Source organism: Micromys minutus, assembly GCF_963924665.1.
Source record: "Micromys minutus genome assembly, chromosome: 15".
Taxonomy (NCBI): domain Eukaryota; kingdom Metazoa; phylum Chordata; class Mammalia; order Rodentia; family Muridae; genus Micromys; species Micromys minutus.
This window is the reverse complement of record NC_137984.1, coordinates 7,061,970-7,074,901: the sequence shown is the minus strand read 5'-3', so window position 1 is coordinate 7,074,901 and position 12,932 is coordinate 7,061,970.

The following is a 12,932-nucleotide window of genomic DNA, read 5'->3' as shown; positions in this document are numbered from 1 at the left end:
TTTAGAGGTGTCTAGGAGTGGTTGTGGATTTTTTGTGTAATTTACAGCTAGCGGAGTGGTATATAAAGTCAATGTACAAACCCTTTAACATTTTGGGTGCCGGTTTATGGAACGTCTTTCTAGAAATCGGATTTCCTAAGTGATGGATGAGACTGGCGTTCTCTTAGGATAAGCTGGCAGCAGCCCATGGGTTTGAGAGCAGCAAGTTTGATACAGGTGTCGGGAGTTGAGCCTCGGGAGGATGCGCCTGTTAGCCAGCAGAGGCAGCCTTGTCTCCAGCCCCGCCGCCAACTCCGAGCTGACCCTTGCCTTTCCGGGAAAGAAACTGGTTGAGTCTTATTTCCCTGTTGAGGTAAAATTCATAGCTTAGGGCCTTTAGCAATTTTTTTTCTCTCTTGCTGCCGTTTTGGGTTTTACATTAATTTTGAAATTTGGGGGGGGGAAGGACCATTTTTATAAGCACCATTTCAGATTAGAGATTTTGGCGAACATAATCAATATAAATACCGAGAACAGAATCACATCATTACCAGTTCCTCCTCCTCCTGCTCCTCCCCCTGCTCCTCTTCCTCCTCCCCCTCCTCCCCCTTCTTCTCTTCCTGTTCTGTAATACCCTAGTGTTGGATGCCTGGGAGTTTTGTTGCTTATTTGTTGAATGGATGAAAATGTATTTCAAGATATGTGTTGTGTATAACCCAACCATTTAAAGTTATAGCATCTGTTGTTTTTGCCAGTGCAGTTAACTGTATTTTTAAAAACCGCTTCTTTCTGTAAACAGGCAAACTTGGTTCTTTTTCCCTGGCGTTTCTGGCGTCAGCAGCAGGGAAGGCGGCCCTCTGCCCAGGTTCACTTCGCGCCCACTTTCCAGATACAGCAATCCGTACGGTTTCAGTTACACTTTCAAAAACAGCTTAGAAGGCACAATTTATGTTTAAAGAAAATTCTTAAGTTATTTCAGAAAGAGCAATGATCTGGTTAATAAGTAGCAGGTAACGTGTTTCAAAGTTAGGCTGTGGTTTATTTTTAATGTGCATTTTTTTTTTGTTAAAGCTAAACAGGAAAACAAAACATTTAAAAGTGTCTATGGTTTCAAGGTGACTTCACATATATCATTTAGATACAGATTTATTTATTTATTTATTTATTTATTTATTTATTTGATGCTAGGGACCAGATCCAAGATTAGGCCCAAAGCTTCCCGTGTATTAGACTAATCCTGTGTGAACAGCATCCACAGCCTCAGAAACAACATTTTGGCTATTTTCCTCTATAAATTGAGCCTTTTGGATGATCCAGTGCCTTTTCTGTTTAAAAATGTTTAGGAGAAAAAGAGGGGAAAAAAAATCCACAGAGAAGACCAAACTTCATACAAAGTCTGCCTGTTTCTGTTTGCTTTCTGTTGACACTGTGAAGGCTTGCGTTTTGACATTTGTTTTCCGGTCACACAATGTAGTGAGTCATCATTAACTTCTTGTTACTCTCCTTATCACGTGTATCTCACAGGGAGCACCCCATTTTCTTTCCTCTCCCCTAATTTTCATGCATCTTCCTCGCTACCCAGAATATTACCCACAATCCTTATTTTCACACACTCCGATAAATCACAATGCAGTACTGTTTCTTCTCTAATCTAGTTGGATTGTTTCAGATGGGCGAAGGAAAAAAATATAGATAAAAGGTAGGAAGACTGGAGGATATTTTGGGAAGAGAAGGTATGATTAAACCACCATGTTAAAATTTATGAAAACAAAGCAGGCTGCCATGCCCAATAAAGATGAGGGCATTTTTAGAATCTTACTAATAATCAAGGGTATTGAGTAATACATTTGTGTTTTTTGTCCTGGTGAACCTATTTTCTAAGAGAGTCTGTGGTTTATACCTTTTACTTCTTTTAAAATGATGGTTTGTATGTGGGTGGGTGTCTTGCCCCCAGATGAGTCTGTGCACCACGTGCATGCAGTGCTTGTAAAGGCCAGAAGAGGGCGTCCGATCTCCCGGGACCGGAGTTCTAACCAGTGGTGAGCTACTATTTAGGGATTCGGAATTAAACCCAGGTTCTCTGCCAGTGCTCCTGACAGCTGAGCTATCGTTCCCTTCCCCACACCTCCCCATCCTCTACCCCACTCCCACTCCCAACCCCGACTCCTGCAGACATCTTACTTTTAACTTTTGGACAGTTACTTGTTTGTTTAACAGGCAGAACTTGAGAACTGTCCCGATGAGCTATGACTATGCCTGTGTGCTCTGAAGTGAGTCCACCAAATGAGAGCTTTTTCCTGAGTCCTGAATGGAAGTGTGGCATCTTTAGGATGTGGTGACTCATGTGTTGGGTCTTGCCTCAGGAGCCAGCTGCAACCCTGCCCCCACATCACCTCAGCAATGCAGTTCTAAGTCTGGGTTTCTGCATCTAGTCTTTCGTTTCTTCCTGCTGGTGTCTGTCACTTTAGAAACCTGTCTGTTCTTTGTTAAGTGTGTGTTTTCTAACTCTCACCACCTAATACACTTCTTTAGATTAAACAGAATCCTCCCGATTCACACATATACTAGAATCAAGGTTATTAGTGTTATGGGGAAACACACGGAAGTAAATTTGGATAATCTTCCATTTTGAATACAGGGAATGCATGGTTGAAGGAAAAAAATTGTCTTCCTCACTGGGTACAGGGGATGGATTTGTTTCTGCACACACAAGAGAATGGACTGTGTATGTATTTGACACGATTAGTTTATAAGAATGGTTTCTAGAGGTTCAGTTGAGCACAGGTCTTGCCAGCTGTCTTCCTCCTCTTGGGCCAGGAGGGTGAAGCTTTGCTACCTCCTGCGTAGTGAGTACTGGGATGGTGCATGTGGCCAACTGTGGAAAGGAACTTTATAGATGGGCCCCAGCAAGGGGTTCTTACAACAGCTCCGGCTGAAAGCTATGCAGAGCATTCTGTTGAGCTCTGGGTTCCAAAGCCGCCCATCCCCTGAGCAAAGAGTATGTGTGACATTATTTCCACTGTGCAAAGAGAACCCGATGTTCCTCTTCCTGTCCGGAGGCAGGTTTGCAACTTAATTTCTAGTAACAATGTTAAACATTAGTGTTAGTCTTCCAACTTTCCCCTTTTTTCCTGCTAGCTTGTCTTCCCCAATGTCTCAGATTCTCAGCATCTTTCTCCGGTGTTATTGGATGACATTATTTTACATGACTCATTCCTAATGGAACAAGAAGAGAAATATAAAACATGAACCTGAATAAATGAAAGAATTGCAGTTGACCCCCTGAAGACATGTTTGTGATGCACACATTGCAAATTGGCTGCATTAAATGAGTTAGTTCTCCATGAGTATTAACATTTTGATATATTGGAACTGTGTATGTAGAGGCACTGGCTGCTTTTGCGTGTTAATTTGACACAAGCTAGATTCATCAGAGGAAGGAGCCTCAGCTGAGGAACCCTGTCCTCCCCAACTTGCTTTTTGGTTATGCTGTTTAATCGCAGCAATAGAAACACTAAGCAGAAGTTGGTACCAGGGTACTAGCACATTGCTGTGACAGACCTGGCCTTATTTGGGGGAGGATTGTGGAAAGACTTTTGAATTTTTGGCCTAGAAGAGCCATTGCATGTTGAGACCTCGGTGGGCTGTTCTTTAGGAGCTTGGAGGAATGTTGAAAACAGTGAAGGGGATGGTTCAGGTTAGCTGGAGTTGAAGAAGCAGCTGTGATTAACAAAATACCAGAACTACTATAAGGAAACCTTTGCATTACTGGGACAATTGCTGTTAGTCAGCTGGAGCTAAGATATTAGCAGTGATAAAGAGACCAGCATCACTGAGGTGAGATCTTCTGGGAACTGTTCCGTTAGAGCAGAAAGAAACTGTGTTCCAGAGGTAGCCAAGGTGGTACCTCCTGGCAGCTAGATTTGTTACTGTGTAATAGGCACCCAGGTGGTGCCTGTTTGGAAGGCGTGAAGGGGTCATGGAGAACAGCAGAGGCTCGGCACTGTGAGAGGCCAGGAGAGGCCTTGGGTGAAGGTGTAGCCTCAGTCAGTTGAAGTCCCAGGCTGAAGGGGTCATGCCGAGAAGTTGAGGCTCGGCAAAGTGCAGCCCAGTTGCACCATAAGACACGAGCATTTATAGGTGCCAGTACCATGAGGTGACCTATGAGAACAGTAGCAGCAGTGGCGTGGAGCCTGCCCTGAGCCGAGAGGACAGCTGTGTGTGCAGCAGAAAGTGGAGCTGGAGAAGTGACCCAAGCCCTTTAGAGGCAAGCAGAAGATTCTGAGTGGATCTCAGATGCTGAATGGTTGGAGTTTATATTTGCTTTTATTTGGCTGAGACTGTGCCCTGATTTTTCCCTCCTAAAGTAAGAAAGTATTTTACTGGAGACCACAGTTAAGAGAATTTGAACTTTAAGAGACTTTGGATTTTAAAAGAGATTGGAGGTTTTTAAGGGACTGAAAGTGTAATGTGTTTGGATTTGTAAAGACTTTTAAAGTTATGTTTTTAACGTGAGATCTTGGGATGAATGAGAAAGGAAGGGTTGAGGCTTCGTAGCGATGTTTGTGTGTCAAGTTGACAGGGAGTCCGTGGTACTGGCTGGTTTTGTGTGTCAACTAGACAAAGCTAGAGTCATAGAAGAGGAAGGAGCCTCAGTTGAGGAAGTGACTTCATGAGTCTAAATTAGTCATTAATGGGGGATGGCTCAATCCACTGTGGGTGGGGCCATCCCTGGGCTAGTGATCCTGGGTTCTATAACAAAAAAGGCCACGCAAGCCATGGTGAGCAAACCAGTAAGCAGCATCCCTCCAAGGATTCTGCATCAGCTCCTGCCCCCAGGTCCTGTCCTGTTTGAGTTCCTGTCCTGACTTCCTTCAATAATGAACAGCAATGTATACGTGTCAGCCAAATACCTCCCCAGCCTGCCTTTTGTTCATGGTATTTCATTGCAGTGATAGAAACTCTAACTAAGATAGCAGACAAATGGGAAACAGAATTCTGCAGTTTTATAAAACTAAAGTTAAATTCTACTCATTTTTAAGCTGTTGAACATCTGTGGGTATTTGGAGTTGGTGAGACCGCATGACTTAGTTCTCTTATGTCTGGATTCTATATAGTTTTTCAAAAGTCATTCTTAGCCAAAGCCTGAATCCAGTTAGGCCAACAGTTTCTTTACTGGCCAGTCTGACCTCCGTGAACACAGAGCCTGTGACTAAGCCTTGTTCTCTTAAGTTATAACACTCACTTCTCCGGTCCCTTTCATTGACCACGATATTTAAATGGCAGTATTTCACTGTGTAGTTATGCCAGGTAACTTAAAGTGGTTGACTTGTGCCAGGTGAGTAGTTACTTACCAACATGCCACACTATGCTTGGTGTGTTTGTGTCCCAGGCTGGCAGAGACATCCCCCACCCCGTCTCGGTCATTGCTAGAAATCTGGACTCTGGCTTAAAAACAATCTTCATTCAAGTGCAACTTGACTTGTAGCAGGAAGTTAGAGGAAGGTTTTGAATCCAGGCATCTCATTTAATTACCGTCTCCTCGGCTGTCTATCTTTCCTATCCATGGGCACGAGCAGCCAGAGACTGCAGCTGAAAACCTTCCAGGGAGTGAACGGGAAGCCTGCTCTGTCTCTTGTTTCTCCACCCCGGCCTGTTCCCACTGCTGGTCTGGAACCCCGGTGTTTAGGATCCAGGGTGTATATACAGCTTCTCTCTGCGTCTCAGCCTTCCTGCTAATGCTTGCTCTTCAGACTCCACGTGTTCCCTGCAATGCATGCACTATAGCTTCCCTGGGTTCAGCGATGAGGACTTTATCTTCGCTCCCAGACTTTTTGATGCTCTTTGACCCACAGCCGTTCTTACACAAGCCCCCTTCCTCTGATGGGACCCTTGAAAAACATCTGATGGGGACTCGGTGTTGTGTGCAATGTGCTCACCGTATTTATTTATTTGTTGGCCCCATGTTAAGAGTTTTATTTTAGTGATATAAAACTAGTTGTCACTTTATGTCCACACATACTTCTCCTTATGGGTCCCTCTCCTTGGAAATACATCTTGGCTGGATGTGGTGGTGCACTTCTCTTCCCCAGACCTTGGAGGGCAGGGGCAGGTAGATGGATTCCTGAGGGTTGGAGCTAGCCTTGTCTACATAGTTCCAAAAGAACCAGAGCTACCTAGTGAGATTGTGCCAAACCCAACCAAGCCGTCCAAAAACTCCAGTCTCCACTTTTCTTAGCAGGCCACACAGTTCAGGCTTCAACTCAGAGGCCTTTCCTGGTGAGATTCTGTTAAGTCATGGAGCTGTAATGGCTCACCCATGACTTGTCCTGACAACTAGGCATTTCTCATGAGTAGTGAACTTGAATAGGAATTCAGAGTAAGCTGCGATTTTTAATTATCAAGTGAGTCTGGTCAGCAACACAAAACAAAAGGTGAAATATTAACCATCGCTCTGTCTTTCTATTCCACCCAGTTGTCACCTAACACATGTCCTTGTCACTTTTAGTAACCATGGCTTAAAGTAATGACTCCTCGTCAAACGTTGCGTTGATACTCTTTAAACATAGCTTTTGAACCTCTCTTTGGTAGGGTCTTTCTTGCCTAGACTTTTCTCTGGGATTGGCATTAAAAGGAGCTAATGTTCCAAAGAGAGCGTTGTGAAATTGCAGGCTCTCAAAAGAAGAAAGGGACCCTTTGGGAGTTGAACGTATTCAACATTGCCCATCATAAAAAATAACTTCTGTTAGTGAGACCCTTTAAATTCTAACCTAGAGGGTACGCCAGGCACTCTTACAGAATGCCCTGAATGCGGTGGTGGCTTTCATGACTTATTAACTGTTTTTGACAGTATTTAGCCCTGTTGGTGTGAAACTTCTGGCAGGTGGATTTTTATCACAAGCAAATTCTTGTGCTCAGTGGCACAGGGAGAATGTAGGAAATTCTGCCGTTCATGCTCACTTCTGGTCTCCTCGTTAAACTCTGTAATTCTGACCTCATGTTGTGAAGTCAGACTTATAGGTTTGTCCTTCCGAACATGTTGATGAAAGGCACCGAGAGTCTTCCAACGACCGGAGACAAATACTCCACTTCGTGATGGAAACCACAGTTCAGGCTATTACTCTGTCTGCTGGGAGAACCTGCTCAATTCTGTGTTCTTGGGGATTTCCAGCTGAGCTGTGACACTTTCCCCAAGGAGCATTAAGTCTATTGAGTCCCACGGAAGCATAGCTAGCAACATGCCTTGAGGTTTTGGTCACATGGCAAATTTCAATTTAGTATGTCTTCATTTAAAATAATACATATATAGTTGGGAAGAAAAGCTCACGAGTAAGAATCTTAAAAAAATTAGCCAAGATGTGAGCACACGTTGACTTCCTTGCATCAGAGAATTGAGTTTATTGTAATCAGATTATAGAGGTCAGAAACAGTGCTGACAAAGGAAACATTCCTCTCACCCAGCAGGCTAGAAGCCGTGTCGCCAGCCATTGAGTGGAAAACAGGTTAGTCCTAGACTTTCTCAGGCCCAGTGGGTCTCTTCTGAGTGTTCAATGGTGATAACGCGGCCAGGGGCGTGCTACATGAGGTAAGAGCCGGATTCCACAGCAAGTGACGTGAGGATCATCCTATGGCTTGGTCCTGCCCCGTGAGCTGAGGCAGGTGGGTTTCCCCATTATCTGTCAAAGGAAGATAATAATAGTACCTAGCCTCCTACATCACTCAGAATATTACATCATTTATATAAAGTACAGGGAAGCCTGCCTGGTGCTGAGTGAGCAATTCTGTTAGCTGCTGTCATATTATGAAAAACTGAGAAAAATCCAACGGTGAAGCCATTTTAAAAAATGACAGTGTGTATTATATTTAGTCATCAAAATAAACAATATTTAACCCCGTGGGAGATCTTTAGTATCAGACTGTGTGTCCAGTGCTGATCCCCGTTTCTTTGGGAGGCATGGGTGGGGATAGCAGAGGTGTCAAGAGAAGAGACCCTAATTTGATTTTTCAGTATAGCTGCGTAGAAGAAAGGCCCACACATGATAAAATATTAAAGCCTTTTTTTTCCTATTTGATGAGAGAATGAATAATTCGTATTTTCTCCACATTTTACTTGCTGTCTGTGTTTTGCAATGATGATTATCAAATACTACAAAACACAGAAAACTTCTTTTTCTTTGCCTCGTTTGTACATATTGTATCTTCAGCTGCAGAGGTTTTATTTTCTCTTCTTTTCAAACTACTGTAATTTCACTTCCTCAGGATATTCACCCACACACAATCTGCTGAGATTTTCTTGTATTTAACTTGCTTGGTTTGTGTGTAGACCTGTTCCAAGGTTGTGTTGTGTGTGTGTGTGTGTGTGTGTGTGTGTGTGTGTGTGTGTGCGGATGCCTGTCTGTCTCTGTGTTGATGTTCTGGAGATGGAGCACAAAGCCTCAAGTGTTCTACCAGTGAGCTCAATGCCCGACCTTTCTGGAAAAATAGAAGTGGTGAGATTTTTGTGTCACCTGCATTAGGCTGATATTTCACAAACACCATCTCGGTTACCCATTCTAAGGGGACTGACTGCTGGAGCACTTTACTGCCTAATTCTCCTAATGGTGAGCGTACAGGGACTGCATCCTGTGTTACTTTGTGGCCTTCAGGTTTGTTTTAGCACAGTATTACTCACATCCACAGGGAGCACAAGAAAGTTAGGATGCTACTCTGCTCTGCGGCTGATGTCCTCAGGTGTGATTGTTGAGTTTTGGGGTCATTCATAAGTTTTGTACAAACTTCTTATTTTCAATATTGGAATATTAAAATTTTTTTGGTTCTCTTAGTCTTAGGTTATTGGCTCAAAGATCTGGTCAGATTTTCCTTCCACAGATGTAAAACCCGAACTGTTCAGTTGCAGAGGACAGTGTTGTTGGCAGTGGGCAGTAGGGTCCAGTGACACACTAATGAACCCTACTTGTTATCCATAGCACGTTGCTAGTTTGATGTAGGGAATTTCATGAACCTGTCAGAGGACGCATTTAAGGTTTATAAATTCATCAGATCTCATATAAAAGCATGTAGATCTCATATTTTCTGGAAAGGATGAAAACCCCAGGCAGTGTTTTATATAACTACTCTTATAGTCTCGACCAATGGTTCTAAAATGGGACCCGCACATCTCAGCTGAGAAGAGAAATTTAGACTGGCTACGTCATCTTTGTGATTTCTGTTCTGTATATCATATGAGGTGTACGTAGTGAACATTTTTTTTTTTTTTTTTTTTTTTTTTTTTTTTTTTTTTTTGTCATTGCCGTTTGCTTAAGAGAAGGTTTTAAACTCCTGCTGATTCGGGATATGCTTAAACACAGATCTAAATCGTGGCAGGCACTACTGTTTTATTACCTGTGGTTGGTTTCTGCTGTTGAACAAGAAGAATCAGTTTCAGGCTGGAGAGATGGCTCAGTGGTTAAAGAGTGCTTTTTGCTCTTACAGAGAACATAGGCTGGGTTCTTAGTAGCGATGAAGGTCTTCTCACGACCACTTGTAACTACAGTTCCAGGTGACTTGACACTGTATGCTGTCTCATATGTATGTATACCTTTCCCCCATTCAACTTTAGGTAATTAATTATTTTAACGTACTGTATCCAGTCCCATCTAGGAATTGGGATGTATGTTTCTGTGTGTCTTAGTTTTCCATTGCTGTGAAGAGATACCACAACCAAAACAACTCCGAAAAGAGTTTATTGGGGCTCATTATCAACATGGTGGGGAGCACGGCAGCAGGCATGGTGCAGGAGCAGGAGATGAGAGATTACAACCTGATCCTCAGGCATGAGGCTGTGAGAACTGAGAATTGCATTTACAGTTGAAACCCCAAAGCCACACACCTCCTCCACTTGGGCCCCACCCCTAATCCTTCCCAAACAGTTTAACCCTGTGGGACCAAACCTTCCAATAAGTGAACCTATGGGGGCCATTATCATGCATACCACCGCAGTGTGTAAACCTGTCTTATACAACACAACATGGAAATAGTTCATGCCTTTTCAGGATTCACAGGTGGGTTGAAAAGTGTGTAGAAGAAGGAAGATGAAAATGCCAGGTCATGCAGGGGCCCACTAGGAAACTGGTGGTGTGATTTTGTTCATTGGAAACTGTTACGGTATGATGTGTGGGACACCACACACTGCCACATATTCTAAGACGACATTAAACTCATGCCAAAACAGTTTCTCAGTGATCAGGTGAGTTTTTACCCACGTATCTCCTGATTTCTGGTGTTGACCACATGAACGCGTTGCTACTCAGTACAGTGCTTGCTGGTTCCCTAAGCGGGCATCTCGTATTCTCTTTAGATGAGAGGCAGCAGTAGTCCTGATGGGAGAGCCAAGTTTTGCAACAGCTTCCCATTGGAACTGTGATAATATAGAAAAGTAATTTCAAGTCAGCGTATTTTCATGTTAGGTCTGGAATGACAGTGGACTCTAAGTACGGTGACTTAAAACAACAGACACAGAGCCAGATGAAATGACTCAGTGGTTAAGAGCACTGGCTGCTCTTGCAGAGGACCCAGGTCAAATCCCAACACCCAGATCGAGGCTCAGAACTGTAACTCCAATCCTAGGAGATCTGACAGCCTCTTATGGCCTTTGGGAACACACAGAGAGTATGGTGCACGTGCATACATTTAGGCAAAGTACTGGGTAAACATAAAATACAGTATCTACAAAACATAGAGATGTATATACTTACATCCTGAAGGCGCGTGCCCCCAATCTGCTTCTCAGCAAGGACACCTTTGGCATCTGTTGAGAAATCTCTTTTCTTCTACTTCTGGTCACTTGCTGGTGGCCTTGCCCTTCCTTAGCTTGTCGCCATGTCACTCTAAGCTCTGCCTGTGTCTTTGCATAGCATTCTCTCCCCGTGTTTCAACGCACGCTCATTTATCAAGAAGCCGGTGTGCTGACCAGAGCTCTGCATACTGAAGAGTGGCCTAATCTTAACTAATCACATTCTGAGTGACCTACTTTCTGAATAAAGCCCACCTATGAGGGACTGTGGTTTTGTGGTGATTCTATTCAACTTATAACATGGAGGAATATGAAAGTCTTTGGATGAATATCCCAAGACTATACAAGACGTCAGCTGATGTCTTCTCAGTGAACAGTCAACAGCCATGTTAATTGAGTGTGGGACAACTGGAAGAAAAGAATAGTCCTGGGGTGTTTGTGTCATTTGGCAACTCCTCTTTGTGGGTTCTAATATCTTAGGACTGGCTGGAAGTCTATATAAACACAGTTACATTTTGTGTGATTTTTGGTCTTTCTGATGAAACTCCAAGTATGGGTCAGGATGTAGGCATACTGGGCTTTGGCTTTTGAAACTGCCTTACAACAGCTTCCAAACCTCAGTGGCTTTAGATTCACAAGTATTTATGTCACAATGTCACAGTGACCAGCCTGCAGGTTGTCTGCGGTTTGGCTGATCTCTGCTGAGCTTGGCAGAGCTGAGGGCCAGGTCTGTTGTAGATGCCTGCCTAAAGCTGAAGAAGGAACAGCAGCCACCCCAAAGCTGTTCATTGGGTAGAGATCAAGTCACCAGACCTAGTGCTCTGGGTCAGAGTAAGTACCATTATTAACGCTCACGGTCTATTCTTCCGGTCGTACGTCATGTGACAAGGTTGGTGGGTATCAGGATGTACCCTCTTCTGTGCTGGTTAATGTTGGTGTCAGTGTGGCAAACTATCTGGGAAGGAAGTCTCAACGGGGGATTAGGTTGACCCGTGGGCTAATTGGCTTAGAACGACACACCCTGAATGTGGGCAGCACAATTTTAAGGGTCCAGCGTTGGCTGGATGAGGAGCAGTCTCTGCTCACGACCACAGATGCAACATGGCCAGCTGCCTCAAATGAACCTGGAGCCCAAACAAACCACTTCTCCCTGAAGGTTTTTTTTTTTGTGTCCGAATATCTCATCAACACAACAGAAAGAAACAAAAAAGGAAACAGTGTAAAAAGCAAGCATTCAGTAGCAAGTGTGACTGGTTGGAGTGGGGGTTAACAGAACAATGCAGTGTGCCGCAGATAATTTTATACAGGATTCTGTAGAGACCTTTCTGCGGAGTAACTTTGTGTGGAACAAACCTTTAAAAAAGGTATTTGCCAAATGCTTCTTTCTTGACCCGGATTTTTAGAAAATTTGTTTTCTCCCCAAAACATCAGAGTTCTTTATAATGCTGGTTCAATTTCAAACTGGTTTTCTTACTACAGCTGACTGCTTGTTGGGCTGTTCCATGCTTGCTTGCTCGTGACATGATCTACTTGCTTGTTTCAGCCTAGGCAGAGGTAGAGCACACACTTTATCCTACTCCGTACTTCAGAAAGAGACCATCTCCCTGCCTCGGCTATGTAACATAACACACGTTAGGCTTTGTTTCAGGGAACCACATGCTGCGCTCACCCCAACTTCCACTTTGCCATCCCGGGCAAGGCTGAACAGCCAGCAGGTCTCTTAGAGGTGGAAAAGGCAGGCCGGGTGAGTCCTGCCGCTTCCTGGAGAGTGTGCTCACAACATTGTCATACAGGAAGGAGCCCCGTGCAGTGTGCAAAACACTCCAAACACACGAGAACAGACAAGCACCTTAAAGACCTGGAAATATGCAGATCCATGTGACCTCCTTTCCTCCTCTCCTCCTCCACCTTCCCTTTAGGCTGCGTATATACTTTTTCTTTGATTAAATATGAACATTTTTTCATAGAATGCATGCGTATGGCTTCTCACTCCTACCAGTTTTCTCCACTTTGCCTCCTATCCCAGAGCACACCCTTTCTTCAGAAAACAAACAGCCACTTAAGGAATAATAACACTTAAAGCCAAATTGTAATATGACAAGAAAAAGGGACATAGAAAAAGCACCAGAAATGCCAGCAGATGCAGACATGTTTGCATACTCAGGAATCTTGTAAAAACCCC